Raw genomic sequence first — 12,699 nt, forward strand, 5'->3', positions numbered from 1 at the left:
AAGTTATATTCAATAAATCGTATTCTTAACTTTTGGCCACGATTGAGACCAACCTTATCACAATCGAGGTATGAAAGGGAAGAAATAAATAAGTGAAGCGTACTTTTGGCCACGGTTGCGACCACCCTTATCACAATCGAGGTATGAAAGGAACGTTTAAATTAGAAAAATTAAGCGTGTTTAAAAGTTTAAAGTAACGATTGCGTCCACCCATGGTATGGTCGGTACCTCTTAAGCGAACACAAACAAATGCATATAAAGTTACGATCGAGACCACCCTTATCACGGGCGTAACTAAGCAAAATAAATTAAACTTAATACTCATATATAATAATTCAAGTTTGGGAAAGGAAATTTGGTGCTTTGAAATTCCTTGAGATGAAAGACTCAATAACATGCGTGCTTACATCGTCCCGAATACTTCAATTTAAACATTGAAATACAAGACGGATGATATATCGTATTTATACTAAGTTAGTTTGATATTTTACGTATAAATTTGCCATGCGAAGTTAGTCTTTTCGGCTTAACTAATTTAAAAGGTAAACACAAAGATATATGTTTTATTTTCATAAAGAGATTAGCTAAGGAATAAATTCAGTGAAATTTTGCTCGGGACTAGCAAAAGATTAAGTGTGGAGATTTGTTAAGCCCAAAATATACCTAAAATATCATTAACATTTACATCATTTTTATTACAAATCTGTGTTGTTTATATCTGTTTAGATTACTTTTACTCTCAAATATCTTTCTTTCTTGCAAGGTACCTAAATATTTGGTAAAATCCAAATAGGAACGAAAAAGGATAAAAAACAGAAGAAAAACCCTACAAAAGGAGTCAAAGACGACGTAAATCGAAAGCACCAAGTCGAGGACACGAACGAAAGCAAAGAAGTGAGAAAACTCACCGTGCCGCGACAGTGAATATCCAACCCGCGGCCGCGACACGCGTGGTTTAGCCATTTCTCCCCTTCGTCCGTCGTTCAACTTAATGCTACGTCATTCGCGGCTGAGGATTCCTATCCTCGGTAAGTACAAAAATTCTGCCAAAAGCATTTTACACATGTTGAAATCCAAGAAACGCGTTCGTTCAAGTGGATAAAGACTCATTTCACAACGGACACGACTCTTAACCAACGGATACATCACTTCAAACACAACCCTTCAACATCTATAAATAAAGAGTTGATGTTGAGGAGAGATATATGAAATGTTATAATATAGATATAGAATCAGAGCGTAGAACTTATGTCTAAGTTCTAAGTAAAAACATTTCGAGAGTTAGAAATTAGATTCTGTACAAAACAAGATGAGGTACACATATTGTTTATAGTTTAATTACAACTCAGTAGCGTTTAGACATTGTTTCAGTTTTAGTTTGCATCATGGTAGTGGCCGACCGAATCCCTATTACGAAGTTACAGCAAGAAGATTGAGTAGAGTGTTCGCCCCTGAGCCTGACAACCTCTTAGGAAACCCAAGGAAAGGAACCGATCAAGCCGTTCACTTGCACGCCCTCGAAGAACTCGATGCTCCTTGTTCTCTGTAAACTTGTATCAATTTATATTTCATCTAATAAAGTCCGTTCTATTCGACAAATCGTTATGCAGCACTTATGGTAACCAATCCAATATAAGTGAGGTTGGTGTTTTCATTAATACGCTGTTGAATTCAAAATCATTACAAGGAAACTTTGTTGAACACTTAGGCAAATTATCATCTCGAAAGAGTTTTAATTTGAGTAAGGGCAACTATCCCGAAAGGGTTTTGTCGCGTTCAAAGCCAATTAATTAGAGGTTCCGTCATTTATTTCATCATCATAATTGATACAAAGTTTAAGTTGTTTTCTTTGCTTAATGCAAATGAATACATTCATTGTTTTTCTAAAAAGTTCTAAATGTTCCTGTTTTGTAAAATTCATCCTTAAATCAGAAGATCTTTCTAACAATCGATTTATTCTAAATATAAAATCTTATTCCAGCAATTTCAAGTATTCAAAGTTCATAAATTCAATTAAACAAATTTCCTAAATTCAATTAGACAAAATTCACTTTTCATTTACAATTAATAGTAAATCTAACAAGTTCGAAATTAACAGACTCAAAAATAAGTTTTTTCGTTAAAAAAACGTATCCCTGTGGGATCGATATTTTTATTACTACAAGCGAAACCGTGCACTTGTGGAAATCGCTCAACATGTATATTAAGACCGATTGGGCGGCAATGACGAAAAGATTTATCAAGGAGTATACAGTATGGATGTTGACAGAGCAAATCCCGGATTCCCCGTCTTACCAAACACCTAATGCGGTGTTAGCAATGCCTAGGTATGGTGGATACCAGGATCCTGTTGAGCATGCGAGGTTATTCCGCAATCATATGTATGACGCCGGATTTCCGCAGTGTGAATTACATGAACACTTTCCGGAAACCTTAATGGGAGAAGCCTTGTTGTGGCATCAAGGCCTATCAGAGGAAGAAATGGGTCATTGGGTACCACTTAGGAGTGCCTTTGTGGCAAGGTATGAGATGTATATTCCATGGACGGGATCCCTAGAAGATCTGGATAGGATTAGGCAATTCCCCGAGGAACCGTTTGTGGACTATGCTAGGAGGTGGAGGCACCGTTATGAGTAGTGTCATGAAACAATGAGCGATAAGGTGCAGCTTATATGCATACAACGAGGTGCTATTCCGTTGGCCGCAAGAAGGATGAGCAGAGTGTCCCTCCGTGATTATGATGAGTTGATAGGTTGGGCTTTGTATGGATCGGTGGGTCCCTTTTATTTGAATCCGAACGTTCCTCACGTCATGGATTTAATGGTTGTGGACATTTGGGAGAGTTCTTCGGATGAGGAAGATGCCAATCAGGGGATTCCTATTAACATTTGGGACGAATCGGATGATGAGTCGGAAATTGCCGTAATGACAAGATCAGGTCGAGTGGCCGAGGGAAAGGCACCTATGGTAGAGACTGAGATAGGGGAAGGGTCGGCTCTTAAGCCCGATGACCAAGTTCTTGAGCAGTTGAAGAAGACACAAGCTAAGTCCACAGTCTGGGAAGTTCTATGCCATTCCAAATACCACCGTGAAAATTTGATGAAAGAGCTGCAGAATTTGGTTATTTCTACCGATACTGAGCCGGCAGCGCTAGTAGGGGTGATTATGGCTAGAAAGAAAACTGAAATCACATTTACCGATGAGGATCTCCCAGAAGAGGGGAAGGCTCACAATAAGCCTTTGTACATCCGAGCAGAAATCAACGGGAAGAAGACTAGCTGTGTGATGGTCGACGATGGATCGGCCATTAATGTTTGTCCATTGAAACTCTTATCGAAGTTGGGAGTTGAGAGAGGAGACTTGACAGCCTCTGAAACTGTGATTAGAGCATATGATGACAGCCGTAGGCACAATGGAGGAGTCTTCAAGGCCAAGTTGAAAGTGGGGCCGCATGAGGAAGAAACTGAGTTCACAGTGCTGGATATCCCGGTAACCTTTGCCGTATTATTGGGACGCCCATGGTTCCATAAGTTAGGAGGTGTGCCCTCCACGCTCCATCAAATGATTAAATTCCCCTTCGGGGAGGAGATAGTGACAATCAGAGCTGAGAAATTGAGCTCGGTGGCAGCATTGGGAATTGAGCCTCAGCTTTTCTCCGGATTCCAAGTCTCCGGGATTTACGAGTCAAGCATGACCACCGATGTGGTGAAGATGATGAAGGGAGGTTTCATCCCAGGAATGGGCTTAGGAGCACACCATCAGGGGTTGCCAGAATTTTCGGACTTTAAGAGTCAGAAAACCCGGAGGGGTTTGGGATATGAGCAAGGAGGACCGTCCAATGCAAGTAGTGAAGGAAAGGTGGGCCTGAGGAAGTACTTCGTGAATGAGGGGCATGGAAAGGTGTATTCAGGAACCCCCGAGTCATGGACTAGCACAGAAGGGAAGATTATGCCGGGGTTCGAAATCTTCAATGATGTTGCCGACTGGGGCAAAGGAAAGGCGAGCTGCTTTGTCGAGGAGATTATGATGCTAGATTTGAATGCCGAGGAGCAAGTCATCACCATTGAAGCAACTGCAGAAGCGGCGAATGAACCCAGTACCTCCAAAGCATATGAGGAGCGGTGAAGTTAACTGGGAAGGGCCATTCGTCGTGAAGAAGATACTAAGCAAAGGAGCGGTGAAGTTAACCACAATGGATGGCATGGAATTCTCCGAACCTACCAACCTGGATAGGCTTAAGAAATACTTTTCGTAAAAAAAAGAAAAAGAAAAAGAAAGAAAACTTCCCGATAGGTTGAAAACCCGCAAAGGGCGACCTATGCAACAATAAGGGAAATCCCAATGGGTGAAAACCCGAAAGGGCACTCATTTAAAAATTCCGGGATAGTAAAAGGAGAGGAAAAAATCGCCGGGATCCGAAAACCGAAAGGCGGGTCCTGGTAACAATAGTTGTAACTTGAGCAGTCACAAAAACAATGTATAAGAGGCCAAGTATTTCTGTTGTTTGTAAATAAATAAAGGCATGAATATATTGACGAGAATGATTAGAATCATCATAATCTACTGAATGCAGGGTAATATGAATCATGAGTTATACATTTCTTATCTTACTTTTCACAAAAAAAAAAAAAAGCCTACCTGATATCCACCCCACTCCCTATACATCAGCTATACATCGGGGTAACTCTAATGAAAACTACAAAGCAATACATAATGAGCCTAATACAGAGGAAAGTCCCAATAGGCCTCAAACTCCCTCAAACGCGATGCCCGCTCCGCAGATAGTGTCTCCTCGGTAGCTCGGAGTCTCTCATCGGCAACTCGTGCTCTCTCATCGGCAACTCGTGCTCTCTCCTCGGCAGCGAGGCGTCCAATCGACTCATCACGTGCCCTCTCCTCGACGGCAAGGCGACCCTCAGTCTCCCACCGCATCACCCCCGACCAGTGGTCGTTCCGCTCTTGGTACACCTGACCAACACGGGCGTCGGCCTCCCGCACCAACTCGCTCTGTCTCCGCTCATGGGCATGCAGATCGCTCTAAAGAAAAAGAAGGGAAAAACAGATTAAAAATAAGAAGCAGCATAGGCAAGAACATAAATTATACATACATGCATACATTCCACTACACTAAAATAAAGTAATGATACATACCAAGTGATCGGCGCAGCGCAAGCTGAGGCGGTCTCGGAGATAACCAGACAGCCCCACATAATCCGTACAGGTCTCCCTCGTAGTCTGCGAAGCGTCGGAAGGGTCAAACGGCACCCTCGAGGTGAAGACGGAAGGAGCCACCTCGACGCCCGCATAGGCTGTCCCGGACTCATCATAGCAAACGGTGGTAAAATCTCTCCTGTAGTCCGGAACAGGCACACCAAAAGAGGACCTCTCCGGTCGGGCAGCGTTAGAGGACTCGCCGACGTAGTAGGATGGCTCGCACACGGGTGTCTGAGCTCGTGAGCCGTCAAAGAAATCGGATAGATGGGCACTCCTTCAGGACCCCTCCTGCAAATAAAAACACAATAAATACCGCTAACCACCTCAGGAATAAAGGTAAATAGGCTGAACCACTCACCGGAACCTCCTCCTGACCAAAGTCTGCCGCGACAGCCTCCCGCGAGAATACGTCGGCCACAGGATCCACCTCCATCACCGCCACTGGGGCATCCCTCGCGCTCAACAGAGTCGATAGGTAGATATCTCGACCCCCGGCATGAACCCACACCTCTTTACCGATGAACCGATGGGTCAAGTCCTGACGGATGATCGACAGGGGCATAGTCCGCACCGCGAACATGGAAATGGGAATTTCGCCCGATGACCAGTGCGCGTCACTAACACCGGTAATGCCCCGATCTCCCAAATACCAAGCCCGCACACAGGGGCCGGTGAGCACACACTGCTGCTCCTGAATCACAGATACATACATGTAGTCGGGATCGAAGTCAAGGTCGTACCACCTAAACTTAATCTAAAAAAAAAAACAAAGAGAAAGTCAGATCAGTTCAAACAAGAATCTAGTACGACTAGAAAATATCTACCTGCCCCAGGGTCCTCGAGTCAATCCAGTCTAGGAGCCACACCACCATCCGTCTCCTCTCCGTGCCTAGGTCAAAATCTCTCCACCGGGTCATAAGAGGTGGCCTCGGTACTCGTGGCCGAGGCCGAGACCGGCTGGGAAGAATCCGCCTCTCATACGCCCAAACCTACGGTAAAAACAAGGATTATGAGTGTGAAAAGCGCGAAGAAGATAAGATGGACAAGTCAAGGAGGCGTCACGTACCAGCAGGGCAAATGTGTAACCACCGAAGTCCTTGCGCTTCTGGCAAGTCAGATCCAAAATCACTGAGTGCCTGAATAAGACCAGCGTGTACCTTTCCGCCTTTGGTTAGGAAAATCGTCTCACTCAGATATACACTAAGAAACTACGAACTGCCAAGTCAGTATCATCCATCTCGCAAAAATCCCGGCGACTCAAAAGGCTCGCAGTAGAAACAAACTTCGCCGGAGTAGATCTGGCGCTTGGGCAAACTCCCGGCCCAATCAAAGCAGCGAGCCTAGCAAGGTCAACCCGCGGTCGCATCATGTCAAAATGAAAGGGAACTGGAGTGCTGCTCCCCCGTAGCCCTGTCAACAAAGAGAAATCTCTAGGCGAGATGGTCATCTCCCCAAAAGAAAGATGGAAGGTATGGGTCGAGTCAACCCACCGCTCGTATAAGGCACGTAGGCCAAAACGATCACACACCCCGTTGGTGCGGGGCAACGCTGAAATAAAGGGCTCGAAGCCCAACTCGCGCACGCGGGCCCTCGCCGCGGCGCCTAGCCTAGCATACCACGAATGGATCTCGGCCGTAGTCCCTGAAATCTCGATGAACTAGAAAGAACAAGACAGGAAAATTTAAATACGATTCCTAAAGCGTACGATTGATGAAAACACGTTAAGAGTATGTATTCTTTCATTATCTAACCTAGAGACATCTGGTCAATTAGGGCCAACTTTCTATAAAAAGTCTCTCCTTTAGGGTCGTTCATGTAAGGTTTAGTTAATTCTTTAATCCACTCTCGTCCGCATTGACAAGGAGCATAGGTTAAGTTTTACTACTCACGTGCATTAGTTAAGTTTTCACTATTCACGTTTTTACTATTCACGTGCATTAGTCAAGTTTACATTATTCCCGTTTTTACTATTCACGTGCACTATTAACGTTTTTACTGTTCACGTGCAGTTTTCACTATTCACATTTTTACTATTCACGTGCATTAGCTAAGTTTGCACTATTCACGGGCACTATTCACGTTCACTATTCACGTTTTTACTATTCATGTTATTTTTACTGTTAGCATGCATAAATTCGTAGGGTTACTACTCACATGCATATAGCGCGCGTTCGTACACAGAAATAAACAAGTGTTACTTGTAAGTGAAGAAATTCATGTTTTCTAGCTAAATCCTCTAAGGCAATCTAAAGGTTAGCATGCAAATCATGTCCGGATAGGAATGCTAAAGCCTAGAATTGGAATCAAACAAAAGTGGGAAATTACTTACCTCGTTGCAGCGTGTCCGGCTCAGATGCGTCGTAGGGTCGTGGAAAGGGTCCACTCTATCTAGGTTCACGTAAACCTCATCCATGCCTCTCGTGCCATCCCATTCATCTAAATCCACCCCGAGAATAATCCAAATCAAAGTCTAGAGAGAGAAAGAAGAGAGAGAAGGTGTGGGGTTGAAATGAAACCCCACCACCTTATATAGGAGGAGGGAATGACATTCCCGTAAATACTGAAAAAGTACGATTTGACATAAAGGTAAAAAGTAAATAATTAATTACCAGGTGCACAGACCTCCGATTTGCAGTCCGTTTCAGCCTGCATTTCTCCCAGACAACAACTAATATTGTCAAGATATGAACTCCAGACAACAGCCAAATTTTACAGAACAGTGGCACCAAGTCAAAATACAGACGACAGTCAACAGAAAAATAATCTTTAGCCTATATCATTCCAGACTAAAACGCTTTCCCATTAAACCTCCGAGACGCTAGCTCCAGTGAGAAAATACAGACAACAGTGTTGTAGAAGAATCCAGAGACAATCCCCGCTTTTGAGCCATCTTACTCACGGTCGCAGACCGGAGTTGCTTTTGAGCCATTTTTACCCGCGGTCGTGGACCAGGGTCGCTTTTGAGCCATCTGACTCATGGTCGCAGACCGGAGTTGCTTTTGAGCCATTTTACCCGCGGTCGTGGACCAGGGTCGCTTTTGAGCCATCTTACTCACGGTCGTAGACCAGAGTTGCTTTTGAGCCACGTTACCCACGGTCGTGGACCAGGGTCGCTTTTGAGCCATCTTACTCACGGTCGTAGACCAGAGTTGCTTTTGAGCCACTTTACCCGCGGTCGTGGACCAGGGTCGCTTTTTAGCCATCTGACTCACGGTCGCAGACCGAAGTTGCTTTTGAGCCATTTTATCCGCTGTCGTGGACCAGGGTCGCTTTTGAGCCATCTTACTCACGGTCGTAGACCCGAGTTGCTTTTGAGCCACTTTACCCGCGGTCGTGGACCAGGGTCGCTTTTGAGCCATCTTACTCACGGTCGTAGACCAGAGTTGCTTTTGAGCCACTTTACCCGCAGTCGTAGACCAGAGTTGCTTTTGAGCCATTTTCCCCGTTCATAGGCCGAAAACGCTTTCGAGCCCTTTTACTCACGGTCGTGCACCGAAATTGCTTTTGAGCCATTCTTACCCATAGTCAACGTACACTAGATTCCGAGAAAAGAACACCCACCGACGACCGCTTCAGAGGCGAGGATGGAAAGAATCGGAGAACGACACCGGAACGCGCAGCGCGAAGGTCAGGTATGCTCCCTCATACTCTTTACGTGTCTTTTACTTTTATATGTTTTACATTGCATGTGTTACGTTAGCAAAAAACGTTTTCAAAACACACACATCACTGTCAAAATAGAAAAGTAGGGGCAACTGTAGACACCGAGTCGGAGGACCTGTGAAGAAAACCTGAAAACAAGACGGTTGAAGCGATTGATTTCGAAAGTTTTGAAAAACAAAAAATATAAAGAATAATAAGTACATAATAAGGAAGAAAAAGTTACGACGGGTCGCTGTTGCCGGTAAGGTGGCTCGCGTATGCTTAGCGGCATGGCGCGAGTGCTTAGCGGCATCCGGCGCGCGGTCGACGATGGTCGGACGCCCGCTCGACGGCACGGGGCATGCGCTCGGCGTCCGTCGGACGCACGCGTCCAACCACGAGTGGCACGCGCTCGACGTTCGAGCAATGCATGGACCCGGTGGCACGGTGCGCGCTCTCGTCGGCCGCTGGGCGTGCGCGCCCGGCAGCGCGGAGCGCGCGTTCGGCGGCCGCGACGTGTGGGCGCCCGACGGCGCGGAACGCGCGCTCGGCGGCCACGGGGCGTGCACGCCCGACGACGCGAGGCACGCCTCGGAGGCCGTTGGACGAGCGCCCAACCATGTCGGGCGAACGCCCAGCGGTCGTTGGGCGAACGCCCAACAATTATTGGGCGACCGCCCAACAGGCCTTGGGCGGCCGCCCAACCACCTTGGGCGACGCCCGATTTTGCTCGGGCGTCGCCAAAACTTCCGGGAATCTGTTTCCCTATAAAAGGGCACGGATCCCCATGCATTTAGGGAGGATTTTTGGAGGGATTTTCTCACTCTAGACATTTTTAGAGAGAGAATTTATTTTTTGGGAAAAAACATTTTTTTCCTAAAAATTCCGAATCTCCTAAAAGTTAAAATTTTATAAAAAAAAACATCGGGAAGCGCGATTCGTGGAATCAATCGACGTCAACCGTTCGTACCGAACTTAAGGTATTATCCGAGGACTAGACTCTTTTAGTTTATTTATTTCCTTCTTCTATTTATTTTCGTGTTATAGATTTTATTTATTTAGTTATTCATTTATTTTATCGCGTTTTTCTTTAATTTAGCGTATTTATTTAATTTTTGTCTCGTGTTGAATAAAATTTGGTTTTGTTTTAAAATAAAAATCTCGTTTTGATATCCCAATACGAACCGTGATCCGATAAAAAAGGTAGTTCGGGTATTGAAAACGTTGTAATTATAAATTTTTTAATTTAAAAGAAATTTCCAAATAATGTTTAAAAATAAAAACGTCGTTTTAGGAAGTTCCGTTATTGACTATGATCCATTTTTGGTAGTTCGGGAATCCAAATCGATTGAATTAGACTTAATTTAAAGCTTTTGAATAAATCTGGAAATAATTGGAGTACTGCTGTAATTTACCATTTCTGTCATTAATTGGCGTTTACCGACGGATTTTCCGTCGGTAAATCTGTCAGAATGTAAAAAATGCTTTTTTAGTCCATCTTTCTTAACTTTTAAGCTTTTAATCCTTTATATATATATATGTATAGTTATGTAATATAAATTTTCAAATTATTTTTTAGCCATTTGGTATATATAATTATTTAAGATGTTTGTGTATCACTTTTTATTTTATTTTTAAACATAAGTATATGTATATATATATTCTCTTTTTCTTTCATTTGAGTTATATTGGATTTTATTTTAAGTGTTATTTATTTGAGCATTTTGGAGATAATTAGTAGATATTAGTAGATAAATATATATTATTTTTAACATTTAAAATTATATTAGTTATGTATACATGTAGTTTTGGGGATATTTGGGCTATATTAGTTATTATTAAATAAAACTATTTTGGTGATAAATGTTATTTTCTTATTTATGAGTTTTATTTACTACCTTCACATGTTTAAAGTATAAATGTATTATATTTAGTATTTTCATATAGGTATTATATAGTATCTTTTCATTAACTTTTATTTCATGTTTCCTCTTTGGATTAAAATGTATATATATATATATATACTTATATTATTTCCTTTATTCTTTTGGACCATTTAGGGGTCCATGTTTCAAATGGGCTTCATTTGGGAGTGAATTTTTGGTTTAAATATGTTTATTATTGTAATTATGACAAGTAGTGGATCCATTAAAGAAAAAAGGTGAAAATAAATCACAAAAAAGTTTTCAATTTAATTATTTAAACTAATGAATTTCTAGAAGTTTCTAATATAAATAAATGGAGTTTTCTTGACATTTCAAATCGTTTCTCAAAACACCATGTTTTAAAACTTTAGTCCGTTCCAACGATGGATTAAGCGAACAGTGTAATTAAAATCGTTTTCTTTGTGCATAATAGAGTTTTGAATCGTTTTCTTAAAGGATTTGTACAAAATAAAATTGACTTGTATGTTTAACCACGTTTTCTTATTAAAGGTTTTTATCTCAACGTTTTCAAACACTCGAGTCGTTCCAACGGCGATTCGAGTGAACTTCATCACACATGGTTTTAAAAGCGCACCTAAATCGTTCCAACGGCGATTAAGGTGCGAACCATGTAAATAAACTCGTTTTTGGGGGAAATAAATTAGTGTAGAATTAACTCGCAACACGACATGTAAATCATGTTGTAAATAAATCACTTCTTCCTTCCTCCCCTCTCTTTTATATTGAACTGATGTAAATGGGTGATTCTTTACTAAAATGGCTTTTCAATAATATATGCTCAAAACGTTTTCCAAAATAAGAAAGAAAATGTTTCAAATGAATTTTAAACTTAAAGAAGTGTACGATTAGTCTGTTATCGCCTAACATGCTGAGTAGGAGGCCGGTGGTTCATAACCGGGCGATGTCGGGGTGCCTAGTAGCCTTTCTCCGGAAAGGAGCTAGCCTTCTCGGCTCGTACCTAAGTTTCCCGAACCCACACCGGTCTCCCGCAAGGGATCGGTGTTCATTTTCCCATTCGTGGGTGGCGACTCTTCCATATCTCCGAGCTCCGGTCCTGCCGAGCAGCTTGATTCCACGATTGGTTGCTTTCGGCGCCAATCACCGCTTACGTCGCCATGAGGTTGTCCACCCCTCGGTCCGTCCGGAAGATTAGGCCGCGGCACCTCGTCTAACACCTGGATATGCGGAATGGTCTGGTTTACACCTTAGGCATGTGTCATAAGAAGCTACAAAAACAGTGACATCCACCTTCATTTTTGGCCAATAAAAATGTTGCTGCAATCGAGTGAAAGACCCCTTAACTCCAGAATGCCCAGCAATTGAAGAACTGTGACACATAGCCACAAGTCTATTGCGCAAATCTGTACTAGAACCAATGTAAATTCTTTGTTTGGAAAGTAAAATGCCTTGTTGCAAAGTATATCTTGGGTCACTAGTAGGTTGAATGGACAACTGTTGGATTAGAGCAGATGCAACTGAATCTCCTGCATAAGAATGAATCACCTCTTCCAACCAAGTTGGAATAACTACTGACATAGCCCGAAGCGCTATAGAATCCTCCATCTGTCTTGATAAGGCATCATCAACTTTATTTTCCACCCCTTCTTTATATTGAATAGTATATTCCAACCCAAGAAGCTTAGAAATATCATTATGTTGCAAGTATGTATGAAGCTTTTGCTCCAACAGATGCTTGATACTTTCATGATCAGTTTTGATGATGAAAGAAGTACCTTCCAAATAATGTCTCCAAACTGTGCAAGCATGTAAAATGGCCAACAGCTCTCTCTCATATGCTGACAAAGACTGATTCCTAGGGCTGAGACTTTTAGACAAAAAAACAAATAGGTCCGCCCTTTTGCATTAACACTGCACCAATACCCATTCCACTGGCATC

Source organism: Euphorbia lathyris, chromosome 3 (genome assembly GCF_963576675.1).
Source record: "Euphorbia lathyris chromosome 3, ddEupLath1.1, whole genome shotgun sequence".
NCBI lineage: Eukaryota > Viridiplantae > Streptophyta > Magnoliopsida > Malpighiales > Euphorbiaceae > Euphorbia > Euphorbia lathyris.